The following is a 13252-nucleotide window of genomic DNA, read 5'->3' as shown; positions in this document are numbered from 1 at the left end:
ATCATGGAGAGAGGATGGAAACTAAACATCGATATATCGCCAAATTGTCCCCGGTGTGGTTCTTGCAACACAAAATTTTGCTACTACAATAACTACAGCTTGACACAACCAAGGTACTTTTGCAAGGGCTGCATGCAGAAGGTATTGGACAAAAGGCGGGTCCCTCAGGAATGTACCCGTTGGTGGTGGCTGCAGAAAAAACACAAGGGGAAAGTCCTTAATAATTAATTAAGGGGTATCCACTGATGGTGTTCAGTCAAGAAGTTTGGCTCATGGGAATCCCCCAAATGGCTCATTGGGTCATTCGTATGGGGCCGAAGGGAGTATTCCTCGTTTGAGTCGACTAGCTCGTCAATGATGCCTGCTGGTTCACAGATGATCTTGCACTTGTTTATGCAAATTTTTTAAATCAACAGCCTGATCCAAGACGACAGGGTTCGAGTTGCCTGAATTGCTTGATTCAAGTTTGAAGTCTTTGAGTCTGTCAAACCCATGAGAGCACTTCATGAGCTCGAACATAACCAACGAATTGGTGGAAGAAAGTGGTTTCTTTGGACGCCACACTCTTTCCGAACTCTCTGTGGATAGTTGTCCAAGTTCCAATTATAAGCAGATGTACTTTTGTGGACCGGACTCCAATCGGAGGCATCAAGATAGAGCTTAACAATCTGCATGCAAGGTATGACACAAGCAATATTTGTGGGTTGCGGCCACCATTGCCATTTCTAGGCGAAGCATAGCTTCTCAAGAAGTAGTATGGTCAATCTCTCAAATGATGTGGAATCATACCTTTCAAACACCAATGCTGCCAGGGCTCTGAGCAGAAACACAGGCCGGATCCAAATTCATTGATTGCTAATTGGTGCCCCTTCAATTTGTCAACTGGTCGTGATACTTTTCCGAGCTAGGATACGATCGAGGAATATGATCATTTCCTTATTTTACTGAATATATATGGTTATATTTATCTATAGAATATATAGGATGGCCGGTAAACAACTGTGACATAAATACGAAATTGTAAAGATATATCAGTCCATAGGCTATAGCTAAGTCCACTTATCTACATATGTGTTTAAGTTTGAATTCATGATCCATTAATATTTGCCAATTATCTTTACACATTTCTTGTTCGACAGTATTAATATCTATCGATCGTACTTATGATAGTTATATTGTGTGTCTATATATATATATATTAGGATACTATATATATATATTAATTAATTAAAAGATTAAACCATAAGGTTTGGATGCGATTTAATTTGTGACTAAAAAGTCTAGCTACATGAAGTTTCCCATATAAGAGAATTGCATGAAGTTATTTTCACTACAAGAAATTTGGCCTTTTGCAGCGCTCAAAAATGTTGCAAATACTCCATAAAAACGCTGCAATATCTCAATTGCAGAGTTTTTATATTCCTTGCACGTTCAACATTATAATCCTTTCTTTTTTGATCAATTGCAATGATATTAAAAAAACGTTGCAATTGATATCAATTGCAGCGTTTTTTTTTCGTTGCAAAGTATAAAATAGAACGCTGGAAATAGGTTATGAAATTCTCATTAAGATCGCTGCTTTTGAACAATTCCAGTGATTTTAATCATTGCAAAAGCTTTCAATAGCGCTGCAAATACCTCATATCAAAAGTAGCGCTTGCTTCTTCCGTTGCTATCTAAATTTTTTGCAAGGACTAAAATCGCTGCAATTAATCAAAAAGCGCTGCAGATGCACCATATCAGAAGCAACACTTGCTTTGTTTGTTGCATTTAACATTTTTTCCAAGGACTAAAATCGCCGCAAAAAATTAAAAAGCGCTGCAAATACCCAATATCAAAAGCACTGCAAATACCCAATATAAAAAACAACGCTTGCTTGTTTTGTTGTATTTAATATTTTTTTCAGGGACTAAAATCGCTAAAACCGATCAATTGTAACGAGTTTTGACCTATTTGCAGCGACTACAAATTGCTGCAAATACTCAATTACAAAATTAAAAAAAAAATTAATACTGAAACATACAGTTTCAGTAATTTTTTTTTTCACTTGTATTAAAAGCAAAGTTAGTAGATCAACTAGAATTTAATTCCCTTTACTTAATAATACAAAGGGTACATAAAAAATAACAACAAAGTACTCAATGATCCTTACTCAAGTCAAATTATAAATTCATTTACATTATAATTTATGTAGATGTAGGGGTAACTTGATACATTTCAAAGTACTGCTAAAATTTCTCTAATCATCCAACACAGACTATTATTGCACCTATTCTTTGCAAAAATGAATAAGATGTTCTAGCCAAAGCCACCTCCAACTATAGCATGCTTGCTGTCCAATAAAGGCCATCCAGTTTTCTACATGAAAGATATATGAAGATCATGGGTTAAGAATGTAGAAATGATAGGAATTTACTTAGAAATAGAAGAGAACAAAGAAGTATAAAAAATCTGGAATTTTCACCCAACACAAGCATCTCAAAAATACCTTGCTCTCCATTTCAAACTTCTGAAATTCATTCACATTTTACCTCAAGTCAGAAAATAAAGGTGTTTTTTCTACTATACAGCAAGAAAGATGTATTAAGCAGGATTTATGGTACACTACCACAATATTCACATGCACACAGCACAAAACACACACATAGAGAAGCCTCGGGCCCAATCAGATGAAACTTCATCAATGAATCTGAAGAGAAACTTGTTTATTAGTTACAATCAATGATATGTAACAGAAAACTGTTACTTATACACACTTTCACATGGTTATAGAAAAAAAAGGTGGCCACGCAATTGAATATTTAATCGGATACACTAACACCATAGAAACGCTGGACAAGGTTCTAAAATTATACTTCCTTTGCACAGACTTCTACACCTGTTATCTTGTGTTGAAAAATCCCACCAACTAAATTGTTTAAATGACTAAAAACAAAAAGATCATTTTCAAACAAGCTACCAAACAATTCTCCTTTTCATAATACACAATTCCGTCTTATCACCGGTTATCTACAACAGGTTTGCATTTAAAGTAAACTTGCATAACAGACTACATATTTCATCAGCACTTATTTTCAATGAGTAATAACTCCTAAGTAAATTGTTTTGATGATGAGAAACACAAATACTAACATTTATTTTAGCGAAGATAAACCAGAGGTAATAATTCGAAAGAAACTTCAAGAACATGCTGATATTTCTCTGTTCTTACATGATATTAGCACCCAAAGAAGATGATGGTTTATGTCAACTAGATTTATAGTTGTAAGAGAGGCTCCATACCTTATAACAGCTATGACAAATGGACTCAAATATGCTTGGCGAAGGTGATTCCAGGTGTCATGTCTGATAAGCTCCCAAATATATGTAGGAATAAGCACCAAATATGACTAGGGAGACGCTGACCAACTATATACGTAAAATCATCTTCCTTTAGGATTTGCGTATGCAGTATGAGTTGTCCGTTTAGTAGCATGCCCTGATATAAAGGCTATGAGTTGTCCGTTTAATATCAGTTGTTTTAGAGTTAGTTTTAGATCTTTTTTACAGGTAAAGTTAGTTTTAGATTTCAAATTGTAGCCTATATAAAGGCTATGCGTGAGACATATTATGTGTGTAGCTCAGTCTTATTTTTCTTCAGTTTCATTAATAGAGTTCTCTTGCGACATTTTTCTTTATAATCTTGTGATCATAAAGTGATTTCTTTATGGTTTTCAAAATAGCTGTGTGATGTCAATGCAGCATGTTTAATTTCCACGATGTCCACTATGTTTGTAGTGTCAAATTTAATGTCCACGATGTCCACTATATTAAATTTTTGGCAATAGTAAAGACCACATGATTCCGCCTGCTGTTTATGTTCGTGTGTTTGCATATTGTTCAATATCATCCCATAACACTAACTCACTGATATGACCATAACTCTAACTCACTAATATGACCAACTTATCAATTATTATAACCCATATGCAGCATGCCTTTAGGCTTATAGCATATATGCCACTTTACTTGCCATTCGAACCACACACATCAAAGTAGAAAGCAATTAAATATTAGCAACATAGGCATGCACATAGGTATATTGACAATTAAAAACGGAATCAAATTCAGTAAACCCCAAAAGATATCTGATCACTAAATTTGCGGTCTACCCTATACAATAGATCTGTCAAAACTCATCACAAGCCCATGTATCATTTTCCTGCTTCTGGGAAAAGTTCAAAAACTGAGAACACAGTAAAGAACACCCATCAACCCATTCCCTTCCATACCCAAAAGTCCAAACTTGTGGCAAACCATAAAACAGTTTTAAAGACCAAAAGCCATCACATGGATAGATTTGGACTTCAGAAATTAAACCTAGTATAGGTTTGGCATGCACAAATTTCATATCATCCAACAACTTCAATCATATAGCATAAAACAATGAGAGTTACTAGTAATGATAGCCTAAATTCAATAGCATGCATACACACCTCTTCCACGGATTCATGTCTTACTTCTTAAGACATACATAATCAGATCAAAATGATCAGAGCATAAAAGACGCAATAAATCCAAGAGATAACATATTAAGGCTACCTTAGTTTGATTTATAACTTGGCTCTTATACTATGGAAAACCTACTTTCCATAGTAGTTGTAACACATCAGTATCAATCTAATTTACTGATCTCAAAGTAGAACTTCATTCAAGTAAAGTACAACTTTAGAATAAAACCTCTTTTTTATAAAATTCTAGAAAAAAAGTGTATTGTTAACACTAGAAAAGCTTAATAGTATTTTTCACTTACAAAGAAATAATATAAACATTTTGCAATTTAATCTACAGTTCAACAACTGCTTTAGAATATGAACATAGCACCACAACCTTCCTTGAACCAGAACTTGGAAAGCAAAGACTTCCAATCTCAAATTTACCAGATTTATAAAAAGAAAGTAAGAGAGCTTTAGTTTGAAGTGTTTATGACATACCGTATAAATCAGTGTCTTGAATTCACTTGCAAGCTCATAGCTATTCAGGTCCTCACCAGGAGGATGTAGGATTGATATGCAAACACAGCCATCAGGATAAACTGCAATTGATGCAGCAACCAAAACAAGTTTCTTTTTCCACAATATGAAAAAAAAAAAAAAAATCACTCAACCATATAGCAAACATTTGGTAGATATCTATGTTTTTGGGACCATTAGTTAGATATTTCAAAAGCAACATTCAAACAATCAATTTCTTGAATATTAATAAATAGTTAGTTTCAATTTCTTGAGTATCATGGATATCCACAAGATAACCATTAATACGTGATTCAAAACAGATTTCATATCATCCAAAACAGATAGTCATAAAGTAAGAAGTAGGTACATGAGAAAAAGCAGGAGTTGTAGCTCTTGAGGCCATGAAAAGGACATGCTTTCATATTCATGGTGTCGAAAAGATCCATAATAGATTATGCTAAATTTATGACCAACATTTAGTTGAACAAGAATAATCGTTTAAGTGACGAGATTCTGTTCCGAGCTTTTACATTTATTGACAAGAAAAGTGTTAAACAAATGCATTCTCATAAAATGGACCACTAAGATCTCCAGCAAGTGTTGTAATTAAATTCTGAATGCCAGTGGAGCATACAAAGAATTAATGAAAAAAATGAAGTTATACAGAAATTTTCAGAAGGTTGTAAATGGATCACGCACTTTAAACTTTAGGAAGATGAGTTAAGCGCGCATGCACGCGCATGTACACATGTTAGATAATTCCTACTTAGTACTTATTCCTTAAAGATGTTGCTATTCAAATCATATCCACATCATGTTAGATAAACCAGAGCTTGTCGTCATGAATGCCAAATCATTTTTTTCTACTTTAGTTGCAAGAAATTTATCAGCAATTAGCCGCTACCTATTGGTAACAAGGCATAATAATATTTATTGAAGCATATAAAAAGAGTTATGGCAATTCCAATTTAGTTTAACTTAGGCAACGAAACATGTAATACCTGATTACCAATGTTAAGAGGTACAACATCACCAACAACAATGTCATATATAGATATCTCAATTCTTCTGCCACCTCTAATAACCTATAACGTGAATCTTCAAATAAAAATCCTAAGATAAAATAACCAAGCAATGTGAAAATGAAAATGAGAAGAATAAAACACAGAAAGCCATAAAGTATAGCTCCATATGGATATTTCTTTTCTCCTTATTACAAATTTGGAACTGAAGAGATTGTTTGTAATCACTTATAGCTGTATAAGAAAGAATTACAAAGACAATAAGCCAAAACATAAAATAATGCAAATAAAGGAGACCACAATGACACAATTCTTAAATCCCTCCGAGTTGTACAGAATAAATAAATAAAAAATTGACAATCAGGTTGAGAATTAAAGATTCGTAGAGAATTTTAGACACAGTACATCAAAGTAGAATAGACTAAGCTTTAAATACTTAATTATAAGAGCTCGTAGGCATTCAAGTAATAACTTTTACTTAAGAATTTATACATAGAGCAATAATGCACAAGAGGGAATTTATAACATGACATAAAAATTCTCTATGAATCAATAATGCACAAGAAGCCCATTCCTTTGCAATCAGTGGGCGACATACACACGGAAACACCAACAATGCATTAACAAATCGAGTGTCTAATAAATTAGGGTTTCCGTTACAGGATAGCAATCTCAAATCAATTAACATAGATTTGAGCCTCGGAAATGTAACAAATGGGAAATCATGAATGTCAGGGTGAGAATTACATATATTTATATATATATATATATATATATATATATATATTCTAGCAAAACATGAAGAAAAACAGAAGAAAAGAAGAACCCAAACTCACAAGGGACTGGTAAAGAAGTAAACCACGTAGGGGCCGTGGGTTGCGAACAGAGCAAGGGAGAGATGGAGGGCCTCGGGCGGTTGGGCTAGGTGTGACGCCCCCAAATTCTGTTTGGGATCGGACGGACATTTGAAGCGTCAAGACATGCAACACAAGGTTACCTGCCCCCGTTCATGACATATAAAATGCAATGTTCCTAACATGCATATAACATTATGCAATATTCGCAGCGGATAATTTTTTTTTTTAGCAATACTATGCACCAAATTGAAAATATTCCAAATGCTTAAAACATATTTCATACATAAAGACCCATTGAACAACTAAGATCACAACACTAGTCCAAAATGGTTATGATCCAAAAAGTACTAGAGATACAACTCCATCGTACAAGTAGTAATTTACGTTAACTACTATATTAACATTGACGTCGCACCGTCGCTTAGTCAACTGTGTCTAATTGATCAGTTCCTGATTCTCCTTTAGGTCCTGTAACAAGATCTACCATTCGGGGGGAATGGTAGTTGGGACTACCAAAGTGAGATTTGATTACAAATCTCAGTAAGTTAACAAAAAACTTCCACACAAGCTAATGATGCATGGATGATAGTAAAAGTATAAATGCATAATCAAATTCATAAGTAATTAAAGCATAACTTGGCGTACAACATAGCATAATTGATATAACTTAAATTGAAATATGAACTGAACTTAACTTGACATGAACTTAATCTGAAACTTGATTTAGCATGAACTTGCTCTGAAACTTGAATTAACATGAACATGATATGAAACTTAACTTATCATGAACTTGTTCTGAAACTTGACTTAACATGAATGTGATATGAAACTTGACTTATCATGAACTTGTTCTGAAACTTGACTGAACATGAAAAATACATACTCCACAGTTGTTGTGGCCCCATGTATTCTACACAAACTTGACTTAACATGAAAAATACATACTCCATAGTGATTGTGGCCCCATGTATTCTACGTGTAAATACATACTCCACAGTTGTTGTGGCCTCATGTATTCTACACAAACTTGACTTAACATGAAAAATACATACTCCACAGTTGTTGTGACCCCATGTATTCTACGTGTAAATACATACTCCACAGTTGTTGTGGCCCCATGTATTCTACACATCACAATGCAGTTAAATACATACTCCACAGTTGTTGTGACCCCATGTATTCTACGTGTAAATACATACTCTACAGTTGTTGTGGCCCCATGTATTCTACACATCACAATGCAGTTAAATACATACTCCACAGTTGTTGTGGCCCCATGTATTCTACACAAACTGAATGTACTCAAGATGAAACATGACTGGAATACGAAAGGACTGAAACCCTGACGTAACATAACGTGATTTGAACATAACTTGAAATACATGACCAACTTGAGATAGAAACATTTCGTAACATGGCATAACATATAATAGACAACATATTTAACATGACATACTTGTAATGTACAGTAATACATGACAGAATATATTATGTAACAGATAAAATTTGATGACAGAATAAATTCTGTATAATAGACAATTACATGATAACTTGGCATGGCATGACATATATGATAACATACATACATACACTGTAGTTCCTTTACTTAGCACACATACACAGTAGACTGCTAGTAAGTTAAAAGCTAACTTACCTCGATCTCCGCATTTCTTATAAAACTTTAAACGCGATCACGAGGAAAAAAGCTTCGAAATGAGCGTGCAAAAGAACTCCTAAAAGCTGTCCGAGAGAAAGTATTTGATATTCTTTTAAAGGAACGTGTAAATGAAGATAAGTTCGTGGGTGATGGCTGGAGATACTTATGGACGAGATAAAGAAGATGATAAGACTGGAGTTGAGAGTTGAGTGTAGTTTTCTCTTACCCAAAGTGAGAGTTAAGTGTGGGACTCTCTTACCCGATGTGAGAGTTAAGTGTAGGACTCTCTTACCCAATAATATCCACGAAATTAGCTTAAAATATTCTTATCCAATAATATCCACAAAATTAGTTTAAAATATTTTTATCCAATAATATCTACAAAAATTAGCTCAAGATATTTTTATCCAATAATATCTACAGTTTTGAGCAGACGTTTCGTTCGAAAATATGAAAAATTGTTATTGCACCATAAGACCTTAAATAACCTTCCAATTTAATGACACAAACCATAATACATTTTGACATTTCTAACTATCTCCAATAATCAAAAACACATTTCGGATACCATAGTAAATAATAACACTAACTATGTAGTTAGACTAAAACCTATACGATTAATGGATTCGTGAAAACTTATGGGATCTTCACGAGATTCCTAAAGTCAATATAAATTTCACAATTAAATTTCTAGCGGGCTGTTACACTAGGCACAGAGGAGAAGGAGGCTCCAATAGAGGACTGGCGATGGCGATGGCATCGACGTGTGAGTGGTGGAGAAACGCGCCCCTAGCGACGACGATAAGGAGAAATCCGAGAGAGAGGTGAGGCCAGATTTGGGGAAAAGGAAATTTCCGGCATGGGGTTTGGGGGAGAAGTAGGGGGCGGATGTCGAGGTGAGGTCGTAGTGACTTGGTGGGGTCACTGGTGATGGGCTGTGCGCGGCGGCGTGGGTCGATGGAGAAAGTGTTGCGGATCGAGAGGGGGGAGGGGGGGGCGCGAGGCTACTGGAGGGAAAAGAAAGAGGAAATCGGGGGGGAAAAAATTAAATTGGGCGCTCAACTCAATTCTGACTATTATTAGGCGCTGCAAATATATTTTTATAAATACAACGATTAAAATCGCTGCAAATATTAAATTTTTCGCTAGAAATATAAATATCATCAATCATTTTCAGTTTTGAAGAAAAAAATTGCAACGATTTAAAAAACGTTGTAATAGAAGACCTTTTGCAACGATTTTTTTTGCAACAATATAAAAATCACTGCAATAGATCAAATTTCTTGTAGTGAATTTGTCTCTCATTTTCACTCAAAAGTCAAGTGGATGCAGTACGCCTAGTACTTTTTTTAGGAAATTATAATTTTACCCACCAATAAATTAGGCGTTATATATTTTGAACCCTAAACTATCAATGATAAATTAGAATCCTACCGTTAAGAAGATAATTGCGTCACGTCACCTATTTTCGAATTATATATTATTGTCTATCCATGATCTGAACTCATGTTAAATTAGATTAAGATATTATTTATCATTTTTTACAGTTGAAAGGATACAATATATAATAATCAGTTATAATAGTTTAAATAGAGTCATGATGGAAAGTGTACGCATATTCCTTTGTTAAATTTTCCTGCTACATATATATGTTGACTTGGCATATATAGTAATCAGAGGTCTGATCACATTTGAAAGGTATATATATATATATATATATTATATATGCAGGCCAGGTACGTATAATCTCAATTATTTGATCTTCATCGATCTTATCTAGCTAGCTAATATATATCCACAGTATTAATGCTTGTTAAGGGTAATTTGAAAAGGAAGCTAGCGAGCTGGTTGGGACTCATGTTCGCGCGCGTAATGCGTTAGAAAGCTGGGTGTTTAATTGGTTAGCGTCCATATTGTTGGATGCATGCATGCTGTACTGGGAGGACGATTACGTGCACAATATGAAATACTAAATGGACCGAAAAGATCGGAAATACTGCATGCAATCAATCTAATCCATTCAAACAAACGTTGTATATAGACATGATGATAGTTCAACAATATGCATGCATGCGTGAATCGATCGCCGCTATTTACTATATACACGCGTACCGGCCATGGCGTGCGCGTACGTGATATAAATTCAACTATTTTACGCGCAATAGATTGAAATGAATATTGCTGCCTGTAATGCCCAACGCGCACCTACGAACTCATGATAGATATATCAGGCGCCCGCAGTTTGTAGAATATGATCATGCATGTATATTTACTTTTTCATACACAATTGACCGTAGATTAATTAATAGAAGAGAGATACTGCACGCCAAATGTATGCAATTACTTGCAAGAATCATACGGATACGGCCAGTTTTCAAGGTCGAATTGGAGGAGGAAGTTTCTATATATATATATATATAATATCTTTGGCTGGCCAATATATACATATATGGCCTATATACGGCCTATATATATACGTACCCTGGTCGTCTCTGCCTTGATATATATTATGATGAGTGTTCCATTTTTTGGATCTGAATTAATTAATATAATTGAATGAAAGCCTTTTTAATTTTATGTATTTAACCTAGCTTAGATTAAAAAATCTACCTTTCACATAAAAGTGCATGAAGATAAAATAGTAATTTTCTATCGTTGACCTTCGCAGAATTTGTGAACGACATGTTTTTTCAACGCTGAATTTTAAACATGTTGTAGCTAGCTAGGGGGTATAATATTAAACATATTCCATTCTCTCTATATATAAGTTCGACCATCTGAATTTTATGTTAATTTTGTACCTCATGTTTTTTCAACGCTGAATTCATTTGGTCTTCCTTAATTGGTTGGAGCATTCAAAGATTAAAATCTTATAATGATTAACCGATGGCTCTCTCGGGCACTCGAGACTAGAAATTGGCAAATTAAGTAATAATTAAGTGGGCTAGCTTAATTAGAAACTTGGAAGGGGTAGAAATGTATATAATACATGTATGCAACTTATGGTCCCGCCATGAAATTAAGCACATGATCCAAGAAAACGACTCCCAAAATCATTATATATTGAATTGACGATTGATCCTTTCAGAAGAATTACAAAGGGTCCAAAAGTTTGATCGTATCCAATTAATCTTTTGAAGGAGCTAACTAGCGCATGAGTCACGACTAAAACTTTAAAACATGTCAACCAAAGGCCAGGCCAGTCAAAAGGTAAAAGGTATTGAAAGTTTGATCAGAGTATTAAATGCATAGATCTTAATATATATAATATTTTAATAAACCATGCACCCATCTAGGACGCTGCTAATTAGCAATATTATATGGTTGGACGACGACGGAGTTAATTAAATTGCCTAGTACTCGACATGATCAGAACCCATATTTGCGCATATATGCCGTGCAATTGTGGCTTGGATTGATCTTAGCGATCGATGTACGAATTAAGAGACATGGTCACTATCATTTGACATAGAACGTACGGCCAGTAATTACTTTCGGTGAAACATGAGGCTTTGGCTTTATCATGTGTAAGTAAGCTTAATTATATATATCACGTAATTAACAAGGGAACTTATATTATAATTATTATTATTGGCATAATTTCAAGATGACATTAATCTACAATTTATAAACAGATCATCGTGATCATGGCCGGTGTTGTGAGAATTTAGTTGAGTTTACCAACACAAAACACGATTCTGAAAATTAATCATTACGATCGAGTCTTCAAGACTTTGCTTAACGTCCCAAATGACTCCGGGCATGTTACATGACGCGCAAACAAGCTTAGCCCAAGCTCAACGCTACGTACATATATACTCCAATTCCTTTTCTTTTGTTGATAAAACATACTCCAATTCTAAGATAAAGAATATAAACAAACAAAAAGTGCATGCTTAAAAATAAACAGCTATCCAGCTACTATAGTAATAAACAGTAAATTCATTATCCTTCAGTGCCCTGTGTGTACATATTTTTTTCCCTTCTATTTTATTTCTTTTACTGTCCATACAAAAGTCTGTTGATTTTATTAGCTAGATTTTATTTGTGTTTTTCGAGAGTGGTGGGTTCTGTCAGTTTATTTTATTTGTTTTTCGATTATGAGTGCTGGGTTGTGTCAGTGTAGAAGTCGGTATTTTATTTGTGTTTCCTGATTTTGTGTAAGTGGTAGGTTGTGTTAGTAATTTATTTTTTGTGATTTCTGCCAGTTGTATCAATACAAAAATCTGGTTGTTGTGTCCCTTTGTCAATTGGTCAAGGTTAGTGCATGTGTATAGAAGTCTCTCTGTCAGTTGATGGGTATAGATAATACGAGTTTGTCAAACATGCGTATAGGTAATTGTGGCGGTTTAAGAAAGAACATGCGTATAGATAATGCCAGTTTTTTTAAGAAAGAACTGTAAAAAGAAATAAAAAGATCATAAAAAAATTAAAAAATAATCCTTAATCAAGATAAAGAAAACCATGCTCACTACAGAAGAAGGAAAAAAAAACATGCCACCTAAAAAAATTACAAATATTTAAAAATAAAAATCTAAAAAATAAATAAATAATCACAAAAATCATTAAAAAATATTGTTAATTAGTGGATAAAAAAAATCAATCAAAATATTAAAAACAAATAAAAAAACTCCTCATTTTGCGCATTCATGGTCTTGCTATTGTGTTAGTGTATCAGTCTGCCAGCACTTAATATATATATATAACTATTCCATTATAAAA

Source organism: Carya illinoinensis, chromosome 9 (assembly GCF_018687715.1).
Source record: "Carya illinoinensis cultivar Pawnee chromosome 9, C.illinoinensisPawnee_v1, whole genome shotgun sequence".
Lineage (NCBI taxonomy): Eukaryota > Viridiplantae > Streptophyta > Magnoliopsida > Fagales > Juglandaceae > Carya > Carya illinoinensis.
Note: the sequence above shows the minus strand (reverse complement) of the source record.